Here is a 27,369-nt window from a genome sequence, read left to right as displayed (position 1 = left end):
GGATGAAATTTTAACATGTAATTTTTTGACTGTAAATGACTGTTGGATGTGAATTATGAGTTTTTCAACTAAAATAAGTGTGTTTAACGTAATTTCTGTCCCTGAAATTGGTCAAAATTGAAGCTTTTGAGTAAGCAAAACTCTGTAAAAAGTGGCAATTTTGGTCACTGTGAGGGTTTAAAAAGTGGTTATTCAACATGAGGCATGATCCAATTGACATTTTGAATCATTTTTGGTACAGTCCAAAAAACATCAATTTTCGGATGAAAAACGATGACTCCGGACCTGTCGAACGTTCCCAAATTAATCAATATGGATGAAATTTTAACATTTAATTTTTTGACTGTAAATGACTGTTGGATGTGAATTATGACTTTTTCAACTAAAATAAGTGTGTTTAAAGTAATTTCTGTGCATGAAATTTGTCAAAATTGAAGCTTTTGAGTAAGCAAAACTCTGTAAAAATGGCAATTTTGGTCACTGTGACAGTTTAAAAAGTGGTTATTCAACATGAGGCACGATCCAATTGACATTTTGAATCATTTTTGGTACAGTCCAAAAAAACAATTTTCTGATGAAAAACGATAACTCCGGACCTGTCGAACGTTCCCAAAATGGTCAATATGGATGAAATGTTAACATTTAATCTTTTTACTCTAAATGACTGTTGGATGTGAATTATGACTTTTTCAACTTGAAGCATTTAAGTAAGCAAAACTCTGTAAAATGGCAATTTTGGTCACTGTGAGGGTTTAAAAAGTGGTTATTCAACATGAGGAACGATCCAATTTACATGTTGAATCATTTTTGGTACAGTCCAAAAAATCAATTTTCTGATGAAAAACGATAACTCCGGACCTGTCGAACGTTCCCAAAATGGTCAATATGGATGATATTTTAACATTTTATTTTTTGACTATAAATGACTGTTGGATGTGAATTATGAGTTTTTCAACTAAAATAAGTGTGTTTAAAGTCATTTCTGTGCATGAAATTGGTCAAAATTGAAGCTTTTGAGTAAGCAAAACTCTATAAAAATGGCAATTTTGGTCACTGTGAGGGTTTAAAAAGTGGTTATTCAACATGAGGCACGATCCAATTGACATTTTGAATCATTTTTGGTACAGTCCAAAAAATCAATTTTTTGATGGAAAACGATGACTCCGGACCTGTCGAACGTTCCCAAAATGGTCAATATGGATGAAATTTTAACATTTAAATTGTTGACTGTAAATGACTGTTGGATGTGAATTATGAGTTTTTCAACTAAAGTAAATGTGTTTAAAGTCATTTCTGTGCCTGAAATTGGTCAAAATTGCAGCTTTTGAGTAAGCAAAACTCTGTAAAAATGGCAATTTTGGTCACTGTGACAGTTTAAAAAGTGGTTATTCAACATGAGGCACGATCCAATTGACATTTTGAATCATTTTTGGTACAGTCCAAAAAACATCAATTTTCGGATGAAAAACGATGACTCCGGACCTGTCGAACGTTCCCAAATTGGTCAATATGGATGAAATTTTAACATTTAATTTTTTGACTGTAAATGACTGTTGGATGTGAATTATGAGTTTTTCAACTAAAATAAGTGTGTTTAAAGTAATTTCTGTGCCTGAAATTGATCAAAATTGAAGCTTTTGAGTAAGCAAAACTCTGTAAAAATTGCAATTTTGGTCACTGTGAGGGTCAATATGGATGAAATGTTAACATTTAATCTTTTTACTCTAAATGACTGTTGGATGTGAATTATGACTTTTTCAACTTGAAGCATTTGAGTAAGCAAAACTCTGTAAAAATGGCAATTTTGGTCACTGTGAGGGTTTAAAAAGTGGTTATTCAACATGAGGCATTATCCAATTTACATTTTGAATCATTTTGGTACAGTCCAAAAAATCAATTTTCTGATGAAAAACGATGACTCCGGACATGTCGAACGTTCCCAAAATGGTCAATATGGATGATATTTTAACATTTTATTTTTTGACTATAAATGACTGTTGGATGTGAATTATGAGTTTTTCAACTAAAATAAGTGTGTTTAAAGTCATTTCTGTGCATGAAATTGGTCAAAATTGAAGCTTTTGAGTAAGCAAAACTCTGTAAAAATGGCAATTTTGGTCACTGTGAGGGTTTAAAAAGTGGTTATTCAACATGAGGCACGATCCAATTGACATTTTGAATCATTTTTGGTACAGTCCAAAAAATCAATTTTTTGATGGAAAACGATGACTCCGGACCTGTCGAACGTTCCCAAAATGGTCAATATGGATGAAATTTTAACATTTAAATTGTTGACTGTAAATGACTGTTGGATGTGAATTATGAGTTTTTCAACTAAAGTAAATGTGTTTAAAGTCATTTCTGTGCCTGAAATTGGTCAAAATTGCAGCTTTTGAGTAAGCAAAACTCTGTAAAAATGGCAATTTTGGTCACTGTGACAGTTTAAAAAGTGGTTATTCAACATGAGGCACGATCCAATTGACATTTTGAATCATATTGGTACAGTCCAAAAAATCAATTTTCTGATGAAAAACGTATGACTCCGGACCTGTCGAACGTTCCCAAAATGGTCAATATGGATGATATTTTAACATTTTATTTTTTGACTATAAATGACTGTTGGATGTGAATTATGAGTTTTTCAACTAAAATAAGTGTGTTTAAAGTAATTTCTGTGCATGAAATTTGTCAAAATTGAAGCTTTTGAGTAAGCAAAACTCTGTAAAAATGGCAATTTTGGTCACTGTGACAGTTTAAAAAGTGGTTATTCAACATGAGGCACGATCCAATTGACATTTTGAATCATTTTTGGTACAGTCCAAAAAAATCAATTTTCTGATGAAAAACGATAACTCCGGACCTGTCGAACGTTCCCAAAATGGTCAATATGGATAAAATGTTAACATTTAATCTTTTTACTCTAAATGACTGTTGGATGTGAATTATGACTTTTTCAACTTGAAGCTTTTGAGTAAGCAAAACTCTGTACAAATGGCAATTTTGGTCACTGTGAGGGTTTAAAAAGTGGTTATTCAACATGAGGCATGATCCAATTGACATTTTGAATCATTTTTGGTACAGTCCAAAAAAATTCAATTTTCTGATGAAAAACGATGACTACGGACTTGTGGAACGTTCCCAAAATGGTCAATATGGATGAAATTTTAACATTTACGTTTTTTGACTGTAAATGACTGTTGGATGTGAATTATGACTTTTTCAACTTGAAGCTTTTGAGTAAGCAAAACTCTGTAAAAATGGCAATTTTGGTCACTGTGAGGTTTTAAAAAGTGGTTATTCAACATGAGGCACGATCCAATAGACATTTTGAATCATTTTTGGTACAGTCCAAAAAAATCAATTTTCTGATGAAAAACGATGACTCCGGACTTGTGGAACGTTCCCAAAATGGTCAATATGGATGAAATTTTAACATGTAATTTTTTGACTGTAAATGACTGTTGGATGTGAATTATGAGTTTTTCAACTAAAATGAGTGTGTTTAACGTAATTTCTGTCCCTGAAATTGGTCAAAATTGAAGCTTTTGAGTAAGCAAAACTCTGTAAAAAGTGGCAATTTTGGTCACTGTGAGGGTTTAAAAAGTGGTTATTCAACATGAGGCATGATCCAATTGACATTTTGAATCATTTTTGGTACAGTCCAAAAAACATCAATTTTCAGATGAAAAACGATGACTCCGGACCTGTCGAACGTTCCCAAATTGGTCAATATGGATGAAATGTTAACATTTAATTTTTTGACTGTAAATGACTGCTGGATGTGAATTATGAGTTTTTCAACTAAAATAAGTGTGTTTAAAGTAATTTCTGTGCCTGAAATTGATCAAAATTGAAGCTTTTGAGTAAGCAAAACTCTGTAAAAATGGCAATTTTGGTCACTGTGAGGGTTTAAAAAGTGGTTATTCAACATGAGGCATGATCCAATTGACATTTTGAATCATTTTTGGTACAGTCCAAAAAAATCAATTTTCTGATGAAAAACGATGACTCCGGACTTGTGGAACGTTCCCAAAATGGTCAATATGGATGAAATTTTAACATGTAATTTTTTGACTGTAAATGACTGTTGGATGTGAATTATGAGTTTTTCAACTAAAATAAGTGTGTTTAACGTAATTTCTGTCCCTGAAATTGGTCAAAATTGAAGCTTTTGAGTAAGCAAAACTCTGTAAAAAGTGGCAATTTTGGTCACTGTGAGGGTTTAAAAAGTGGTTATTCAACATGAGGCATGATCCAATTGACATTTTGAATCATTTTTGGTACAGTCCAAAAAACATCAATTTTCGGATGAAAAACGATGACTCCGGACCTGTCGAACGTTCCCAAATTAATCAATATGGATGAAATTTTAACATTTAATTTTTTGACTGTAAATGACTGTTGGATGTGAATTATGACTTTTTCAACTAAAATAAGTGTGTTTAAAGTAATTTCTGTGCATGAAATTTGTCAAAATTGAAGCTTTTGAGTAAGCAAAACTCTGTAAAAATGGCAATTTTGGTCACTGTGACAGTTTAAAAAGTGGTTATTCAACATGAGGCACGATCCAATTGACATTTTGAATCATTTTTGGTACAGTCCAAAAAAACAATTTTCTGATGAAAAACGATAACTCCGGACCTGTCGAACGTTCCCAAAATGGTCAATATGGATGAAATGTTAACATTTAATCTTTTTACTCTAAATGACTGTTGGATGTGAATTATTACTTTTTCAACTTGAAGCATTTAAGTAAGCAAAACTCTGTAAAATGGCAATTTTGGTCACTGTGAGGGTTTAAAAAGTGGTTATTCAACATGAGGAACGATCCAATTTACATGTTGAATCATTTTTGGTACAGTCCAAAAAATCAATTTTCTGATGAAAAACGATAACTCCGGACCTGTCGAACGTTCCCAAAATGGTCAATATGGATGATATTTTAACATTTTATTTTTTGACTATAAATGACTGTTGGATGTGAATTATGAGTTTTTCAACTAAAATAAGTGTGTTTAAAGTCATTTCTGTGCATGAAATTGGTCAAAATTGAAGCTTTTGAGTAAGCAAAACTCTGTAAAAATGGCAATTTTGGTCACTGTGACAGTTTAAAAAGTGGTTATTCAATATGAGGCACGATCCATTTGACATTTTGAATCATTTTTGGTACAGTCCAAAAAAACAATTTTCTGATGAAAAACGATAACTCCGGACCTGTCGAACGTTCCCAAAATGGTCAATATGGATGAAATGTTAACATTTAATCTTTTTACTCTAAATGACTGTTGGATGTGAATTATGACTTTTTCAACTTGAAGCATTTAAGTAAGCAAAACTCTGTAAAAATGGCAATTTTGGTCACTGTGAGGGTTTAAAAAGTGGTTATTCAACATGAGGCATGATCCAATTTACATTTTGAATCATTTTGGTACAGTCCAAAAAATCAATTTTCTGATGAAAAACGATGACTCCGGACATGTCAACGTTCCCAAAATGGTCAATATGGATGATATTTTAACATTTTATTTTTTGACTATAAATGACTGTTGGATGTGAATTATGAGTTTTTCAACTAAAATAAGTGTGTTTAAAGTCATTTCTGTGCATGAAATTGGTCAAAATTGAAGCTTTTGAGTAAGCAAAACTCTATAAAAATGGCAATTTTGGTCACTGTGAGGGTTTAAAAAGTGGTTATTCAACATGAGGCACGATCCAATTGACATTTTGTATCATTTTTGGTACAGTCCAAAAAATCAATTTTTTGATGGAAAACGATGACTCCGGACCTGTCGAACGTTCCCAAAATGGTCAATATGGATGAAATTTTAACATTTAAATTGTTGACTGTAAATGACTGTTGGATGTGAATTATGAGTTTTTCAACTAAAGTAAATGTGTTTAAAGTCATTTCTGTGCCTGAAATTGGTCAAAATTGCAGCTTTTGAGTAAGCAAAACTCTGTAAAAATGGCAATTTTGGTCACTGTGACAGTTTAAAAAGTGGTTATTCAACATGAGGCACGATCCAATTGACATTTTGAATCATATTGGTACAGTCCAAAAAATCAATTTTCTGATGAAAAACGATGACTCCGGACCTGTCGAACGTTCCCAAAATGGTCAATATGGATGATATTTTAACATTTTATTTTTTGACTATAAATGACTGTTGGATGTGAATTATGAGTTTTTCAACTAAAATAAGTGTGTTTAAAGTAATTTCTGTGCATGAAATTTGTCAAAATTGAAGCTTTTGAGTAAGCAAAACTCTGTAAAAAGTGGCAATTTTGGTCACTGTGAGGGTTTAAAAAGTGGTTATTCAATATGAGGCATGATCCAATTGACATTTTGAATCATTTTTGGTACAGTCCAAAAAACATCAATTTTCGGATGAAAAACGATGACTCCGGACCTGTCGAACGTTCCCAAATTGATCAATATGGATGAAATTTTAACATTTAATTTTTTGACTGTAAATGACTGTTGGATGTGAATTATGACTTTTTCAACTAAAATAAGTGTGTTTAAAGTAATTTCTGTGCATGAAATTTGTCAAAATTGAAGCTTTTGAGTAAGCAAAACTCTGTAAAAATGGCAATTTTGGTCACTGTGACAGTTTAAAAAGTGGTTATTCAACATGAGGCACGATCCAATTGACATTTTGAATCATTTTTGGTACAGTCCAAAAAAACAATTTTCTGATGAAAAACGATAACTCCGGACCTGTCGAACGTTCCCAAAATGGTCAATATGGATGAAATGTTAACATTTAATCTTTTTACTCTAAATGACTGTTGGATGTGAATTATGACTTTTTCAACTTGAAGCATTTAAGTAAGCAAAACTCTGTAAAATGGCAATTTTGGTCACTGTGAGGGTTTAAAAAGTGGTTATTCAACATGAGGAACGATCCAATTTACATGTTGAATCATTTTTGGTACAGTCCAAAAAATCAATTTTCTGATGAAAAACGATAACTCCGGACCTGTCGAACGTTCCCAAAATGGTCAATATGGATGATATTTTAACATTTTATTTTTTGACTATAAATGACTGTTGGATGTGAATTATGAGTTTTTCAACTAAAATAAGTGTGTTTAAAGTCATTTCTGTGCATGAAATTGGTCAAAATTGAAGCTTTTGAGTAAGCAAAACTCTGTAAAAATGGCAATTTTGGTCACTGTGACAGTTTAAAAAGTGGTTATTCAATATGAGGCACGATCCAATTGACATTTTGAATCATTTTTGGTACAGTCCAAAAAAACAATTTTCTGATGAAAAACGATAACTCCGGACCTGTCGAACGTTCCCAAAATGGTCAATATGGATGAAATGTTAACATTTAATCTTTTTACTCTAAATGACTGTTGGATGTGAATTATGACTTTTTCAACTTGAAGCATTTAAGTAAGCAAAACTCTGTAAAAATGGCAATTTTGGTCACTGTGAGGGTTTAAAAAGTGGTTATTCAACATGAGGCATGATCCAATTTACATTTTGAATCATTTTGGTACAGTCCAAAAAATCAATTTTCTGATGAAAAACGATGACTCCGGACATGTCGAACGTTCCCAAAATGGTCAATATGGATGATATTTTAACATTTTATTTTTTGACTATAAATGACTGTTGGATGTGAATTATGAGTTTTTCAACTAAAATAAGTGTGTTTAAAGTCATTTCTGTGCATGAAATTGGTCAAAATTGAAGCTTTTGAGTAAGCAAAACTCTATAAAAATGGCAATTTTGGTCACTGTGAGGGTTTAAAAAGTGGTTATTCAACATGAGGCACGATCCAATTGACATTTTGAATCATTTTTGGTACAGTCCAAAAAATCAATTTTTTGATGGAAAACGATGACTCCGGACCTGTCGAACGTTCCCAAAATGGTCAATATGGATGAAATTTTAACATTTAAATTGTTGACTGTAAATGACTGTTGGATGTGAATTATGAGTTTTTCAACTAAAGTAAATGTGTTTAAAGTCATTTCTGTGCCTGAAATTGGTCAAAATTGCAGCTTTTGAGTAAGCAAAACTCTGTAAAAATGGCAATTTTGGTCACTGTGACAGTTTAAAAAGTGGTTATTCAACATGAGGCACGATCCAATTGACATTTTGAATCATTTTTGGTACAGTCCAAAAAATCAATTTTCTGATGAAAAACGATAACTCCGGACCTGTCGAACGTTCCCAAAATGGTCAATATGGATAAAATGTTAACATTTAATCTTTTTACTCTAAATGACTGTTGGATGTGAATTATGACTTTTTCAACTTGAAGCTTTTGAGTAAGCAAAACTCTGTAAAAATGGCAATTTTGGTCACTGTGAGGGTTTAAAAAGTGGTTATTCAACATGAGGCATGATCCAATTGACATTTTGAATCATTTTTGGTACAGTCCAAAAAAATTCAATTTTCTGATGAAAAACGATGACTCCGGACTTGTGGAACGTTCCCAAAATGGTCAATATGGATGAAATTTTAACATTTACGTTTTTTGACTGTAAATGACTGTTGGATGTGAATTATGACTTTTTCAACTTGAAGCTTTTGAGTAAGCAAAACTCTGTAAAAATGGCAATTTTGGTCACTGTGAGGTTTTAAAAAGTGGTTATTCAACATGAGGCACGATCCAATAGACATTTTGAATCATTTTTGGTACAGTCCAAAAAAATCAATTTTCTGATGAAAAACGATGACTCCGGACTTGTGGAACCTTCCCAAAATGGTCAATATGGATGAAATTTTAACATTTAATTTTTTGACTGTAAATGACTGTTGGATGTGAATTATGAGTTTTTCAACTAAAATAAGTGTGTTTAAAGTAATTTCTGTGCCTGAAATTGATCAAAATTGAAGCTTTTGAGTAAGCAAAACTCTGTAAAAATTGCAATTTTGGTCACTGTGAGGGTTTAAAAAGTGGTTATTCAACATGAGGCATGATCCAATTGACATTTTGAATCATTTTTGGTACAGTCCAAAAAAATCAATTTTCTGATGAAAAACGATGACTCCGGACTTGTGGAACGTTCCCAAAATGGTCAATATGGATGAAATTTTAACATGTAATTTTTTGACTGTAAATGACCGTTGGATGTGAATTATGAGTTTTTCAACTAAAATAAGTGTGTTTAATGTAATTTCTGTCCCTGAAATTGGTCAAAATTGAAGCTTTTGAGTAAGCAAAACTCTGTAAAAAGTGGCAATTTTGGTCACTGTGAGGGTGTAAAAAGTGGTTATTCAACATGAGGCATGATCCAATTGACATTTTGAATCATTTTTGGTACAGTCCAAAAAACATCAATTTTCGGATGAAAAACGATGACTCCGGACCTGTCGAACGTTCCCAAATTGATCAATATGGATGAAATTTTAACATTTCATTTTTTGACTGTAAATGACTGTTGGATGTGAATTATGACTTTTTCAACTAAAATAAGTGTGTTTAAAGTCATTTCTGTGCCTGAAATTGGACAAAATTGAAGCTTTCTAATAAGCAAAACTCTGTAAAAATGGCAATCTTGGTCACTGTGAGGGTTTAAAAAGTGGTTATTCAACATGAGGAACGATCCAATTTACATGTTGAATCATTTTTGGTACAGTCCAAAAAATCAATTTTCTGATGAAAAACGATAACTCCGGACCTGTCGAACGTTCCCAAAATGGTCAATATGGATGATATTTTAACATTTTATTTTTTGACTATAAATGACTGTTGGATGTGAATAATGAGTTTTTCAACTAAAATAAGTGTGTTTAAAGTCATTTCTGTGCATGAAATTGGTCAAAATTGAAGCTTTTGAGTAAGCAAAACTCTGTAAAAATGGCAATTTTGGTCACTGTGACAGTTTAAAAAGTGGTTATTCAACATGAGGCACGATCCAATTGACATTTTGAATCATATTGGTACAGTCCAAAAAATCTATTTTCTGATGAAAAACTTATGACTCCGGACCTGTCGAACGTTCCCAAAATGGTCAATATGGATGATATTTTAACATTTTATTTTTTGACTATAAATGACTGTTGGATGTGAATTATGAGTTTTTCAACTAAAATAAGTGTGTTTAAAGTAATTTCTGTGCATGAAATTTGTCAAAATTGAAGCTTTTGAGTAAGCAAAACTCTGTAAAAATGGCAATTTTGGTCACTGTGACAGTTTAAAAAGTGGTTATTCAACATGAGGCACGATCCAATTGACATTTTGAATCATTTTTGGTACAGTCCAAAAAAATCAATTTTCTGATGAAAAACGATAACTCCGGACCTGTCGAACGTTCCCAAAATGGTCAATATGGATAAAATGTTAACATTTAATCTTTTTACTCTAAATGACTGTTGGATGTGAATTATGACTTTTTCAACTTGAAGCTTTTGAGTAAGCAAAACTCTGTACAAATGGCAATTTTGGTCACTGTGAGGGTTTAAAAAGTGGTTATTCAACATGAGGCATGATCCAATTGACATTTTGAATAATTTTTGGTACAGTCCAAAAAAATTCAATTTTCTGATGAAAAACGATGACTACGGACTTGTGGAACGTTCCCAAAATGGTCAATATGGATGAAATTTTAACATTTACGTTTTTTGACTGTAAATGACTGTTGGATGTGAATTATGACTTTTTCAACTTGAAGCTTTTGAGTAAGCAAAACTCTGTAAAAATGGCAATTTTGGTCACTGTGAGGTTTTAAAAAGTGGTTATTCAACATGAGGCACGATCCAATAGACATTTTGAATCATTTTTGGTACAGTCCAAAACAATCAATTTTCTGATGAAAAACGATGACTCCGGACTTGTGGAACGTTCCCAAAATGGTCAATATGGATGAAATTTTAACATGTAATTTTTTGACTGTAAATGACTGTTGGATGTGAATTATGAGTTTTTCAACTAAAATGAGTGTGTTTAACGTAATTTCTGTCCCTGAAATTGGTCAAAATTGAAGCTTTTGAGTAAGCAAAACTCTGTAAAAAGTGGCAATTTTGGTCACTGTGAGGGTTTAAAAAGTGGTTATTCAACATGAGGCATGATCCAATTGACATTTTGAATCATTTTTGGTACAGTCCAAAAAACATCAATTTTCGGATGAAAAACGATGACTCTGGACCTATCGAACGTTCCCAAATTGGTCAATATGGATGAAATTTTAACATTTAATTTTTTGACTGTAAATGACTGTTGGATGTGAATTATGAGTTTTTCAACTAAAATAAGTGTGTTTAAAGTAATTTCTGTGCCTGAAATTGATCAAAATTGAAGCTTTTGAGTAAGCAAAACTCTGTAAAAATGGCAATTTTGGTCACTGTGAGGGTTTAAAAAGTGGTTATTCAACATGAGGCATGATCCAATTGACATTTTGAATCATTTTTGGTACAGTCCAAAAAAATCAATTTTCTGATGAAAAACGATGACTCCGGACTTGTGGAACGTTCCCAAAATGGTCAATATGGATGAAATTTTAACATGTAATTTTTTGACTGTAAATGACTGTTGGATGTGAATTATGAGTTTTTCAACTAAAATAAGTGTGTTTAACGTAATTTCTGTCCCTGAAATTGGTCAAAATTGAAGCTTTTGAGTAAGCAAAACTCTGTAAAAAGTGGCAATTTTGGTCACTGTGAGGGTTTAAAAAGTGGTTATTCAACATGAGGCATGATCCAATTGACATTTTGAATCATTTTTGGTACAGTCCAAAAAACATCAATTTTCGGATGAAAAACGATGACTCCGGACCTGTCGAACGTTCCCAAATTGATCAATATGGATGAAATTTTAACATTTAATTTTTTGACTGTAAATGACTGTTGGATGTGAATTATGACTTTTTCAACTAAAATAAGTGTGTTTAAAGTCATTTCTGTGCCTGAAATTGGACAAAATTGAAGCTTTCTAATAAGCAAAACTCTGTAAAAATGGCAATTTTGGTCACTGTGAGGGTTTAAAAAGTGGTTATTCAACATGAGGAACGATCCAATTTACATGTTGAATCATTTTTGGTACAGTCCAAAAAATCAATTTTCTGATGAAAAACGATAACTCCGGACCTGTCGAACGTTCCCAAAATGGTCAATATGGATGATATTTTAACATTTTATTTTTTGACTATAAATGACTGTTGGATGTGAATTATGAGTTTTTCAACTAAAATAAGTGTGTTTAAAGTCATTTCTGTGCATGAAATTGGTCAAAATTGAAGCTTTTGAGTAAGCAAAACTCTGTAAAAATGGCAATTTTGGTCACTGTGACAGTTTAAAAAGTGGTTATTCAACATGAGGCACGATCCAATTGACATTTTGAATAATTTTTGGTACAGTCCAAAAAAACAATTTTCTGATGAAAAACGATAACTCCGGACCTGTCGAACGTTCCCAAAATGGTCAATATGGATGAAATGTTAACATTTAATCTTTTTACTCTAAATGACTGTTGGATGTGAATTATGACTTTTTCAACTTGAAGCATTTAAGTAAGCAAAACTCTGTAAAAATGGCAATTTTGGTCACTGTGAGGGTTTAAAAAGTGGTTATTCAACATGAGGCATGATCCAATTTACATTTTGAATCATTTTGGTACAGTCCAAAAAATCAATTTTCTGATGAAAAACGATGACTCCGGACATGTCGAACGTTCCCAAAATGGTCAATATGGATGATATTTTAACATTTTATTTTTTTACTATAAATGACTGTTGGATGTGAATTATGAGTTTTTCAACTAAAATAAGTGTGTTTAAAGTCATTTCTGTGCATGAAATTGGTCAAAATTGAAGCTTTTGAGTAAGCAAAACTCTATAAAAATGGCAATTTTGGTCACTGTGAGGGTTTAAAAAGTGGTTATTCAACATGAGGCACGATCCAATTGACATTTTGAATCATTTTTGGTACAGTCCAAAAAATCAATTTTTTGATGGAAAACGATGACTCCGGACCTGTCGAACGTTCCCAAAATGGTCAATATGGATAAAATGTTAACATTTAATCTTTTTACTCTAAATGACTGTTGGATGTGAATTATGACTTTTTCAACTTGAAGCTTTTGAGTAAGCAAAACTCTGTAAAAATGGCAATTTTGGTCACTGTGAGGGTTTAAAAAGTGGTTATTCAACATGAGGCATGATCCAATTGACATTTTGAATCATTTTTGGTACAGTCCAAAAAAATTCAATTTTCTGATGAAAAACGATGACTCCGGACTTGTGGAACGTTCCCAAAATGGTCAATATGGATGAAATTTTAACATTTACGTTTTTTGACTGTAAATGACTGTTGGATGTGAATTATGACTTTTTCAACTTGAAGCTTTTGAGTAAGCAAAACTCTGTAAAAATGGCAATTTTGGTCACTGTGAGGTTTTAAAAAGTGGTTATTCAACATGAGGCACGATCCAATAGACATTTTGAATCATTTTTGGTACAGTCCAAAAAAAATCAATTTTCTGATGAAAAACGATGACTCCGGACTTGTGGAACCTTCCCAAAATGGTCAATATGGATGAAATTTTAACATGTAATTTTTTGACTGTAAATGACTGTTGGATGTGAATTATGAGTTTTTCAACTAAAATGAGTGTGTTTAACGTAATTTCTGTCCCTGAAATTGGTCAAAATTGAAGCTTTTGAGTAAGCAAAACTCTGTAAAAAGTGGCAATTTTGGTCACTGTGAGGGTTTAAAAAGTGGTTATTCAACATGAGGCATGATCCAATTGACATTTTGAATCATTTTTGGTACAGTCCAAAAAACATCAATTTTCGGATGAAAAACGATGACTCCGGACCTGTCGAACGTTCCCAAATTGGTCAATATGGATGAAATTTTAACATTTAATTTTTTGACTGTAAATGACTGTTGGATGTGAATTATGAGTTTTTCAACTAAAATAAGTGTGTTTAAAGTAATTTCTGTGCCTGAAATTGATCAAAATTGAAGCTTTTGAGTAAGCAAAACTCTGTAAAAATTGCAATTTTGGTCACTGTGAGGGTTTAAAAAGTGGTTATTCAACATGAGGCATGATCCAATTGACATTTTGAATCATTTTTGGTACAGTCCAAAAAACATCAATTTTCGGATGAAAAACGATGACTCCGGACCTGTCGAACGTTCCCAAATTGGTCAATATGGATGAAATTTTAACATTTAATTTTTTGACTGTAAATGACTGTTGGATGTGAATTATGAGTTTTTCAACTAAAATAAGTGTGTTTAAAGTAATTTCTGTGCCTGAAATTGATCAAATTGAAGCTTTTGAGTAAGCAAAACTCTGTAAAAATTGCAATTTTGGTCACTGTGAGGGTTTAAAAAGTGGTTATTCAACATGAGGCATGATCCAATTGACATTTTGAATCATTTTTGGTACAGTCCAAAAAAATCAATTTTCTGATGAAAAACGATGACTCCGGACTTGTGGAACGTTCCCAAAATGGTCAATATGGATGAAATTTTAACATGTAATTTTTTGACTGTAAATGACTGTTGGATGTGAATTATGAGTTTTTCAACTAAAATAAGTGTGTTTAACGTAATTTCTGTCCCTGAAATTGGTCAAAATTGAAGCTTTTGAGTAAGCAAAACTCTGTAAAAAGTGGCAATTTTGGTCACTGTGAGGGTGTAAAAAGTGGTTATTCAACATGAGGCATGATCCAATTGACATTTTGAATCATTTTTGGTACAGTCCAAAAAACATCAATTTTCGGATGAAAAACGATGACTCCGGACCTGTCGAACGTTCCCAAATTGATCAATATGGATGAAATTTTAACATTTAATTTTTTGACTGTAAATGACTGTTGGATGTGAATTATGACTTTTTCAACTAAAATAAGTGTGTTTAAAGTCATTTCTGTGCCTGAAATTGGACAAAATTGAAGCTTTCTAATAAGCAAAACTCTGTAAAAATGGCAATTTTGGTCACTGTGAGGGTTTAAAAAGTGGTTATTCAACATGAGGAACGATCCAATTTACATGTTGAATCATTTTTGGTACAGTCCAAAAAATCAATTTTCTGATGAAAAACGATAACTCCGGACCTGTCGAACGTTCCCAAAATGGTCAATATGGATGATATTTTAACATTTTATTTTTTGACTATAAATGACTGTTGGATGTGAATTATGAGTTTTTCAACTAAAATAAGTGTGTTTAAAGTCATTTCTGTGCATGAAATTGGTCAAAATTGAAGCTTTTGAGTAAGCAAAACTCTGTAAAAATGGCAATTTTGGTCACTGTGACAGTTTAAAAAGTGGTTATTCAACATGAGGCACGATCCAATTGACATTTTGAATCATTTTTGGTACAGTCCAAAAAAACAATTTTCTGATGAAAAACGATAACTCCGGACCTGTCGAACGTTCCCAAAATGGTCAATATGGATGAAATGTTAACATTTAATCTTTTTACTCTAAATGACTGTTGGATGTGAATTATGACTTTTTCAACTTGAAGCATTTAAGTAAGCAAAACTCTGTAAAAATGGCAATTTTGGTCACTGTGAGGGTTTAAAAAGTGGTTATTCAACATGAGGCATGATCCAATTTACATTTTGAATCATTTTGGTACAGTCCAAAAAATCAATTTTCTGATGAAAAACGATGACTCCGGACATGTCGAACGTTACCAAAATGGTCAATATGGATGATATTTTAACATTTTATTTTTTGACTATAAATGACTGTTGGATGTGAATTATGAGTTTTTCAACTAAAATAAGTGTGTTTAAAGTCATTTCTGTGCATGAAATTGGTCAAAATTGAAGCTTTTGAGTAAGCAAAACTCTATAAAAATGGCAATTTTGGTCACTGTGAGGGTTTAAAAAGTGGTTATTCAACATGAGGCACGATCCAATTGACATTTTGAATCATTTTTGGTACAGTCCAAAAAATCAATTTTTTGATGGAAAACGATGACTCCGGACCTGTCGAACGTTCCCAAAATGGTCAATATGGATGAAATTTTAACATTTAAATTGTTGACTGTAAATGACTGTTGGATGTGAATTATGAGTTTTTCAACTAAAGTAAATGTGCTTAAAGTCATTTCTGTGCCTGAAATTGGTCAAAATTGCAGCTTTTGAGTAAGCAAAACTCTGTAAAAATGGCAATTTTGGTCACTGTGACAGTTTAAAAAGTGGTTATTCAACATGAGGCACGATCCAATTGACATTTTGAATCATATTGGTACAGTCCAAAAAATCAATTTTCTGATGAAAAACGATGACTCCGGACCTGTCGAACGTTCCCAAAATGGTCAATATGGATGATATTTTAACATTTTATTTTTTGACTATAAATGACTGTTGGATGTGAATTATGAGTTTTTCAACTAAAATAAGTGTGTTTAAAGTAATTTCTGTGCATGAAATTTGTCAAAATTGAAGCTTTTGAGTAAGCAAAACTCTGTAAAAATGGCAATTTTGGTCACTGTGACAGTTTAAAAAGTGGTTATTCAACATGAGGCACGATCCAATTGACATTTTGAATCATTTTTGGTACAGTCCAAAAAATCAATTTTCTGATGAAAAACGATAACTCCGGACCTGTCGAACGTTCCCAAAATGGTCAATATGGATAAAATGTTAACATTTAATCTTTTTACTCTAAATGACTGTTGGATGTGAATTATGACTTTTTCAACTTGAAGCTTTTGAGTAAGCAAAACTCTGTAAAAATGGCAATTTTGGTCACTGTGAGGGTTTAAAAAGTGGTTATTCAACATGAGGCATGATCCAATTGACATTTTGAATCATTTTTGGTACAGTCCAAAAAAATTCAATTTTCTGATGAAAAACGATGACTCCGGACTTGTGGAACGTTCCCAAAATGGTCAATATGGATGAAATTTTAACATTTACGTTTTTTGACTGTAAATGACTGTTGGATGTGAATTATGACTTTTTCAACTTGAAGCTTTTGAGTAAGCAAAACTCTGTAAAAATGGCAATTTTGGTCACTGTGAGGTTTTAAAAAGTGGTTATTCAACATGAGGCACGATCCAATAGACATTTTGAATCATTTTTGGTACAGTCCAAAAAAATCAATTTTCTGATGAAAAACGATGACTCCGGACTTGTGGAACCTTCCCAAAATGGTCAATATGGATGAAATTTTAACATTTAATTTTTTGACTGTAAATGACTGTTGGATGTGAATTATGAGTTTTTCAACTAAAATAAGTGTGTTTAAAGTAATTTCTGTGCCTGAAATTGATCAAATTGAAGCTTTTGAGTAAGCAAAACTCTGTAAAAATTGCAATTTTGGTCACTGTGAGGGTTTAAAAAGTGGTTATTCAACATGAGGCATGATCCAATTGACATTTTGAATCATTTTTGGTACAGTCCAAAAAAATCAATTTTCTGATGAAAAACGATGACTCCGGACTTGTGGAACGTTCCCAAAATGGTCAATATGGATGAAATTTTAACATGTAATTTTTTGACTGTAAATGACTGTTGGATGTGAATTATGAGTTTTTCAACTAAAATAAGTGTGTTTAACGTAATTTCTGTCCCTGAAATTGGTCAAAATTGAAGCTTTTGAGTAAGCAAAACTCTGTAAAAAGTGGCAATTTTGGTCACTGTGAGGGTGTAAAAAGTGGTTATTCAACATGAGGCATGATCCAATTGACATTTTGAATCATTTTTGGTACAGTCCAAAAAACATCAATTTTCGGATGAAAAACGATGACTCCGGACCTGTCGAACGTTCCCAAATTGATCAATATGGATGAAATTTTAACATTTAATTTTTTGACTGTAAATGACTGTTGGATGTGAATTATGACTTTTTCAACTAAAATAAGTGTGTTTAAAGTCATTTCTGTGCCTGAAATTGGACAAAATTGAAGCTTTCTAATAAGCAAAACTCTGTAAAAATGGCAATTTTGGTCACTGTGAGGGTTTAAAAAGTGGTTATTCAACATGAGGAACGATCCAATTTACATGTTGAATCATTTTTGGTACAGTCCAAAAAATCAATTTTCTGATGAAAAACGATAACTCCGGACCTGTCGAACGTTCCCAAAATGGTCAATATGGATGATATTTTAACATTTTATTTTTTGACTATAAATGACTGTTGGATGTGAATTATGAGTTTTTCAACTAAAATAAGTGTGTTTAAAGTCATTTCTGTGCATGAAATTGGTCAAAATTGAAGCTTTTGAGTAAGCAAAACTCTGTAAAAATGGCAATTTTGGTCACTGTGACAGTTTAAAAAGTGGTTATTCAACATGAGGCACGATCCAATTGACATTTTGAATCATTTTTGGTACAGTCCAAAAAAACAATTTTCTGATGAAAAACGATAACTCCGGACCTGTCGAACGTTCCCAAAATGGTCAATATGGATGAAATGTTAACATTTAATCTTTTTACTCTAAATGACTGTTGGATGTGAATTATGACTTTTTCAACTTGAAGCATTTAAGTAAGCAAAACTCTGTAAAAATGGCAATTTTGGTCACTGTGAGGGTTTAAAAAGTGGTTATTCAACATGAGGCATGATCCAATTTACATTTTGAATCATTTTGGTACAGTCCAAAAAATCAATTTTCTGATGAAAAACGATGACTCCGGACATGTCGAACGTTCCCAAAATGGTCAATATGGATGATATTTTAACATTTTATTTTTTGACTATAAATGACTGTTGGATGTGAATTATGAGTTTTTCAACTAAAATAAGTGTGTTTAAAGTCATTTCTGTGCATGAAATTGGTCAAAATTGAAGCTTTTGAGTAAGCAAAACTCTATAAAAATGGCAATTTTGGTCACTGTGAGGGTTTAAAAAGTGGTTATTCAACATGAGGCACGATCCAATTGACATTTTGAATCATTTTTGGTACAGTCCAAAAAATCAATTTTTTGATGGAAAACGATGACTCCGGACCTGTCGAACGTTCCCAAAATGGTCAATATGGATGAAATTTTAACATTTAAATTGTTGACTGTAAATGACTGTTGGATGTGAATTATGAGTTTTTCAACTAAAGTAAATGTGTTTAAAGTCATTTCTGTGCCTGAAATTGGTCAAAATTGCAGCTTTTGAGTAAGCAAAACTCTGTAAAAATGGCAATTTTGGTCACTGTGACAGTTTAAAAAGTGGTTATTCAACATGAGGCACGATCCAATTGACATTTTGAATCATATTGGTACAGTCCAAAAAATCAATTTTCTGATGAAAAACGATGACTCCGGACCTGTCGAAGGTTCCCAAAATGGTCAATATGGATGATATTTTAACATTTTATTTTTTGACTATAAATGACTGTTGGATGTGAATTATGAGTTTTTCAACTAAAATAAGTGTGTTTAAAGTAATTTCTGTGCATGAAATTTGTCAAAATTGAAGCTTTTGAGTAAGCAAAACTCTGTAAAAATGGCAATTTTGGTCACTGTGACAGTTTAAAAAGTGGTTATTCAACATGAGGCACGATCCAATTGACATTTTGAATCATTTTTGGTACAGTCCAAAAAAACAATTTTCTGATGAAAAACGATAACTCCGGACCTGTCGAACGTTCCCAAAATGGTCAATATGGATAAAATGTTAACATTTAATCTTTTTACTCTAAATGACTGTTGGATGTGAATTATGACTTTTTCAACTTGAAGCTTTTGAGTAAGCAAAACTCTGTAAAAATGGCAATTTTGGTCACTGTGAGGGTTTAAAAAGTGGTTATTCAACATGAGGCATGATCCAATTGACATTTTGAATCATTTTTGGTACAGTCCAAAAAAATTCAATTTTCTGATGAAAAACGATGACTCCGGACTTGTGGAACGTTCCCAAAATGGTCAATATGGATGAAATTTTAACATTTACGTTTTTTGACTGTAAATGACTGTTGGATGTGAATTATGACTTTTTCAACTTGAAGCTTTTGAGTAAGCAAAACTCTGTAAAAATGGCAATTTTGGTCACTGTGAGGTTTTAAAAAGTGGTTATTCAACATGAGGCACGATCCAATAGACATTTTGAATCATTTTTGGTACAGTCCAAAAAAATCAATTTTCTGATGAAAAACGATGACTCCGGACTTGTGGAACCTCCCCAAAATGGTCAATATGGATGAAATTTTAACATGTAATTTTTTGACTGTAAATGACTGTTGGATGTGAATTATGAGTTTTTCAACTAAAATGAGTGTGTTTAACGTAATTTCTTACTTGAAATTGTTCAAAATTGAAGCTTTTGAGTAAGCAAAACTCTGTAAAAAGTGGCAATTTTGGTCACTGTGAGGGTTTAAAAAGTGGTTATTCAACATGAGGCATGATCCAAATGACATTTTGAATCATTTTTGGTACAGTCCAAAAAACATCAATTTTCGGATGAAAAACGATGACTCCGGACCTGTCGAACGTTCCCAAATTGGTCAATATGGATGAAATTTTAACATTTAATTTTTTGACTGTAAATGACTGTTGGATGTGAATTATGAGTTTTTCAACTAAAATAAGTGTGTTTAAAGTAATTTCTGTGCCTGAAATTGATCAAAATTGAAGCTTTTGAGTAAGCAAAACTCTGTAAAAATTGCAATTTTGGTCACTGTGAGGGTTTAAAAAGTGGTTATTCAACATGAGGCATGATCCAATTGACATTTTGAATCATTTTTGGTACAGTCCAAAAAAATCAATTTTCTGATGAAAAACGATGACTCCGGACTTGTGGAACGTTCCCAAAATGGTCAATATGGATGAAATTTTAGCATGTAATTTTTTGACTGTAAATGACTGTTGGATGTGAATTATGAGTTTTTCAACTAAAATAAGTGTGTTTAACGTAATTTCTGTCCCTGAAATTGGTCAAAATTGAAGCTTTTGAGTAAGCAAAACTCTGTAAAAAGTGGCAATTTTGGTCACTGTGAGGGTGTAAAAAGTGGTTATTCAACATGAGGCATGATCCAATTGACATTTTGAATCATTTTTGGTACAGTCCAAAAAACATCAATTTTCGGATGAAAAACGATGACTCCGGACCTGTCGAACGTTCCCAAATTGATCAATATGGATGAAATTTTAACATTTAATTTTTTGACTGTAAATGACTGTTGGATGTGAATTATGACTTTTTCAACTAAAATAAGTGTGTTTAAAGTCATTTCTGTGCCTGAAATTGGACAAAATTGAAGCTTTCTAATAAGCAAAACTCTGTAAAAATGGCAATTTTGGTCACTGTGAGGGTTTAAAAAGTGGTTATTCAACATGAGGAACGATCCAATTTACATGTTGAATCATTTTTGGTACAGTCCAAAAAATCAATTTTCTGATGAAAAACGATAACTCCGGACCTGTCGAACGTTCCCAAAATGGTCAATATGGATGATATTTTAACATTTTATTTTTTGACTATAAATGACTGTTGGATGTGAATTATGAGTTTTTCAACTAAAATAAGTGTGTTTAAAGTCATTTCTGTGCATGAAATTGGTCAAAATTGAAGCTTTTGAGTAAGCAAAACTCTGTAAAAATGGCAATTTTGGTCACTGTGACAGTTTAAAAAGTGGTTATTCAACATGAGGCACGATCCAATTGACATTTTGAATCATTTTTGGTACAGTCCAAAAAAACAATTTTCTGATGAAAAACGATAACTCCGGACCTGTCGAACGTTCCCAAAATGGTCAATATGGATGAAATGTTAACATTTAATCTTTTTACTCTAAATGACTGTTGGATGTGAATTATGACTTTTTCAACTTGAAGCATTTAAGTAAGCAAAACTCTGTAAAAATGGCAATTTTGGTCACTGTGAGGGTTTAAAAAGTGGTTATTCAACATGAGGCATGATCCAATTTACATTTTGAATCATTTTGGTACAGTCCAAAAAATCAATTTTCTGATGAAAAACGATGACTCCGGACATGTCGAACGTTCCCAAAATGGTCAATATGGATGATATTTTAACATTTTATTTTTTGACTATAAATGACTGTTGGATGTGAATTATGAGTTTTTCAACTAAAATAAGTGTGTTTAAAGTCATTTCTGTGCATGAAATTGGTCAAAATTGAAGCTTTTGAGTAAGCAAAACTCTATAAAAATGGCAATTTTGGTCACTGTGAGGGTTTAAAAAGTGGTTATTCAACATGAGGCACGATCCAATTGACATTTTGAATCATTTTTGGTACAGTCCAAAAAATCAATTTTTTGATGGAAAACGATGACTCCGGACCTGTCGAACGTTCCCAAAATGGTCAATATGGATGAAATTTTAACATTTAAATTGTTGACTGTAAATGACTGTTGGATGTGAATTATGAGTTTTTCAACTAAAGTAAATGTGTTTAAAGTCATTTCTGTGCCTGAAATTGGTCAAAATTGCAGCTTTTGAGTAAGCAAAACTCTGTAAAAATGGCAATTTTGGTCACTGTGACAGTTTAAAAAGTGGTTATTCAACATGAGGCACGATCCAATTGACATTTTGAATCATATTGGTACAGTCCAAAAAATCAATTTTCTGATGAAAAACGATGACTCCGGACCTGTCGAACGTTCCCAAAATGGTCAATATGGATGATATTTTAACATTTTATTTTTTGACTATAAATGACTGTTGGATGTGAATTATGAGTTTTTCAACTAAAATAAGTGTGTTTAAAGTAATTTCTGTGCATGAAATTTGTCAAAATTGAAGCTTTTGAGTAAGCAAAACTCTGTAAAAATGGCAATTTTGGTCACTGTGACAGTTTAAAAAGTGGTTATTCAACATGAGGCACGATCCAATTGACATTTTGAATCATTTTTGGTACAGTCCAAAAAAACAATTTTCTGATGAAAAACGATAACTCCGGACCTGTCGAACGTTCCCAAAATGGTCAATATGGATAAAATGTTAACATTTAATCTTTTTACTCTAAATGACTGTTGGATGTGAATTATGACTTTTTCAACTTGAAGCTTTTGAGTAAGCAAAACTCTGTAAAAATGGCAATTTTGGTCACTGTGAGGGTTTAAAAAGTGGTTATTCAACATGAGGCATGATCCAATTGACATTTTGAATCATTTTTGGTACAGTCCAAAAAAATTCAATTTTCTGATGAAAAACGATGACTCCGGACTTGTGGAACCTTCCCAAAATGGTCAATATAAATGAAATTTTAACATGTAATTTTTTGACTGTAAATGACTGTTGGATGTGAATTATGAGTTTTTCAACTAAAATGAGTGTGTTTAACGTAATTTCTTACTTGAAATTGTTCAAAATTGAAGCTTTTGAGTAAGCAAAACTCTGTAAAAAGTGGCAATTTTGGTCACTGTGAGGGTTTAAAAAGTGGTTATTCAACATGAGGCATGATCCAAATGACATTTTGAATCATTTTTGGTACAGTCCAAAAAACATCAATTTTCGGATGAAAAACGATGACTCCGGACCTGTCGAACGTTCCCAAATTGGTCAATATGGATGAAATTTTAACATTAAATTTTTTGACTGTAAATGACTGTTGGATGTGAATTATGAGTTTTTCAACTAAAATAAGTGTGTTTAAAGTAATTTCTGTGCCTGAAATTGATCAAAATTGAAGCTTTTGAGTAAGCAAAACTCTGTAAAAATTGCAATTTTGGTCACTGTGAGGGTTTAAAAAGTGGTTATTCAACATGAGGCACGATCCAATTGACATTTTGAATCATTTTTGGTACAGTCCAAAAAATCAATTTTTTGATGGAAAACGATGACTCCGGACCTGTCGAACGTTCCCAAAATGGTCAATATGGATGAAATTTTAACATTTAAATTGTTGACTGTAAATGACTGTTGGATGTGAATTATGAGTTTTTCAACTAAAGTAAATGTGTTTAAAGTCATTTCTGTGCCTGAAATTGGTCAAAATTGCAGCTTTTGAGTAAGCAAAACTCTGTAAAAATGGCAATTTTGGTCACTGTGACAGTTTAAAAAGTGGTTATTCAACATGAGGCACGATCCAATTGACATTTTGAATCATATTGGTACAGTCCAAAAAATCAATTTTCTGATGAAAAACGATGACTCCGGACCTGTCGAACGTTCCCAAAATGGTCAATATGGATGATATTTTAACATTTTATTTTTTGACTATAAATGACTGTTGGATGTGAATTATGAGTTTTTCAACTAAAATAAGTGTGTTTAAAGTAATTTCTGTGCATGAAATTTGTCAAAATTGAAGCTTTTGAGTAAGCAAAACTCTGTAAAAATGGCAATTTTGGTCACTGTGACAGTTTAAAAAGTGGTTATTCAACATGAGGCACGATCCAATTGACATTTTGAATCATTTTTGGTACAGTCCAAAAAAACAATTTTCTGATGAAAAACGATAACTCCGGACCTGTCGAACGTTCCCAAAATGGTCAATATGGATAAAATGTTAACATTTAATCTTTTTACTCTAAATGACTGTTGGATGTGAATTATGACTTTTTCAACTTGAAGCTTTTGAGTAAGCAAAACTCTGTAAAAATGGCAATTTTGGTCACTGTGAGGGTTTAAAAAGTGGTTATTCAACATGAGGCATGATCCAATTGACATTTTGAATCATTTTTGGTACAGTCCAAAAAAATTCAATTTTCTGATGAAAAACGATGACTCCGGACTTGTGGAACCTTCCCAAAATGGTCAATATAAATGAAATTTTAACATGTAATTTTTTGACTGTAAATGACTGTTGGATGTGAATTATGAGTTTTTCAACTAAAATGAGTGTGTTTAACGTAATTTCTTACTTGAAATTGTTCAAAATTGAAGCTTTTGAGTAAGCAAAACTCTGTAAAAAGTGGCAATTTTGGTCACTGTGAGGGTTTAAAAAGTGGTTATTCAACATGAGGCATGATCCAAATGACATTTTGAATCATTTTTGGTACAGTCCAAAAAACATCAATTTTCGGATGAAAAACGATGACTCCGGACCTGTCGAACGTTCCCAAATTGGTCAATATGGATGAAATTTTAACATTAAATTTTTTGACTGTAAATGACTGTTGGATGTGAATTATGAGTTTTTCAACTAAAATAAGTGTGTTTAAAGTAATTTCTGTGCCTGAAATTGATCAAAATTGAAGCTTTTGAGTAAGCAAAACTCTGTAAAAATTGCAATTTTGGTCACTGTGAGGGTTTAAAAAGTGGTTATTCAACATGAGGCATGATCCAATTGACATTTTGAATCATTTTTGGTACAGTCCAAAAAAATCAATTTTCTGATGAAAAACGATGACTCCGGACTTGTGGAACGTTCCCAAAATGGTCAATATGGATGAAATTTTAACATGTAATTTTTTGACTGTAAATGACTGTTGGATGTGAATTATGAGTTTTTCAACTAAAATAAGTGTGTTTAACGTAATTTCTGTCCCTGAAATTGGTCAAAATTGAAGCTTTTGAGTAAGCAAAACTCTGTAAAAAGTGGCAATTTTGGTCACTGTGAGGGTGTAAAAAGTGGTTATTCAACATGAGGCATGATCCAATTGACATTTTGAATCATTTTTGGTACAGTCCAAAAAACATCAATTTTCGGATGAAAAACGATGACTCCGGACCTGTCGAACGTTCCCAAATTGATCAATATGGATGAAATTTTAACATTTAATTTTTTGACTGTAAATGACTGTTGGATGTGAATTATGACTTTTTCAACTAAAATAAGTGTGTTTAAAGTCATTTCTGTGCCTGAAATTGGACAAAATTGAAGCTTTCTAATAAGCAAAACTCTGTAAAAATTGCAATTTTGGTCACTGTGAGGGTTTAAAAAGTGGTTATTCAACATGAGGAACGATCCAATTTACATGTTGAATCATTTTTGGTACAGTCCAAAAAATCAATTTTCTGATGAAAAACGATAACTCCGGACCTGTCGAACGTTCCCAAAATGGTCAATATGGATGATATTTTAACATTTTATTTTTTGACTATAAATGACTGTTGGATGTGAATTATGAGTTTTTCAACTAAAATAAGTGTGTTTAAAGTCATTTCTGTGCATGAAATTGGTCAAAATTGAAGCTTTTGAGTAAGCAAAACTCTGTAAAAATGGCAATTTTGGTCACTGTGACAGTTTAAAAAGTGGTTATTCAACATGAGGCACGATCCAATTGACATTTTGAATCATTTTTTGTACAGTCCAAAAAAACAATTTTCTGATGAAAAACGATAACTCCGGACCTGTCGAACGTTCCCAAAATGGTCAATATGGATGAAATGTTAACATTTAATCTTTTTACTCTAAATGACTGTTGGATGTGAATTATGACTTTTTCAACTTGAAGCATTTGAGTAAGCAAAACTCTGTAAAAATGGCAATTTTGGTCACTGTGAGGGTTTAAAAAGTGGGTATTCAACATGAGGCATGATCCAATTTACATTTTGAATCATTTTGGTACAGTCCAAAAAATCAATTTTCTGATGAAAAACGATGACTCCGGACATGTCGAACGTTCCCAAAATGGTCAATATGGATGATATTTTAACATTTTATTTTTTGACTATAAATGACTGTTGGATGTGAATTATGAGTTTTTCAACTAAAATAAGTGTGTTTAAAGTCATTTCTGTGCATGAAATTGGTCAAAATTGAAGCTTTTGAGTAAGCAAAACTCTATAAAAATGGCAATTTTGGTCACTGTGAGGGTTTAAAAAGTGGTTATTCAACATGAGGCACGATCCAATTGACATTTTGAATCATTTTTGGTACAGTCCAAAAAATCAATTTTTTGATGGAAAACGATGACTCCGGACCTGTCGAACGTTCCCAAAATGGTCAATATGGATGAAATTTTAACATTTAAATTGTTGACTGTAAATGACTGTTGGATGTGAATTATGAGTTTTTCAACTAAAGTAAATGTGTTTAAAGTCATTTCTGTGCCTGAAATTGGTCAAAATTGCAGCTTTTGAGTAAGCAAAACTCTGTAAAAATGGCAATTTTGGTCACTGTGACAGTTTAAAAAGTGGTTATTCAACATGAGGCACGATCCAATTGACATTTTGAATCATATTGGTACAGTCCAAAAAATCAATTTTCTGATGAAAAACGATGACTCCGGACCTGTCGAACGTTCCCAAAATGGTCAATATGGATGATATTTTAACATTTTATTTTTTGACTATAAATGACTGTTGGATGTGAATTATGAGTTTTTCAACTAAAATAAGTGTGTTTAAAGTAATTTCTGTGCATGAAATTTGTCAAAATTGAAGCTTTTGAGTAAGCAAAACTCTGTAAAAATGGCAATTTTGGTCACTGTGACAGTTTAAAAAGTGGTTATTCAACATGAGGCACGATCCAATTGACATTTTGAATCATTTTTGGTACAGTCCAAAAAATCAATTTTCTGATGAAAAACGATAACTCCGGACCTGTCGAACGTTCCCAAAATGGTCAATATGGATAAAATGTTAACATTTAAT

This window comes from Lissotriton helveticus, chromosome 6, assembly GCF_964261635.1.
Source record: "Lissotriton helveticus chromosome 6, aLisHel1.1, whole genome shotgun sequence".
Classification (NCBI taxonomy): domain Eukaryota; kingdom Metazoa; phylum Chordata; class Amphibia; order Caudata; family Salamandridae; genus Lissotriton; species Lissotriton helveticus.
The sequence above is the reverse complement of the archived record's forward strand: the minus strand, read 5'-3'. Positions refer to the sequence as shown.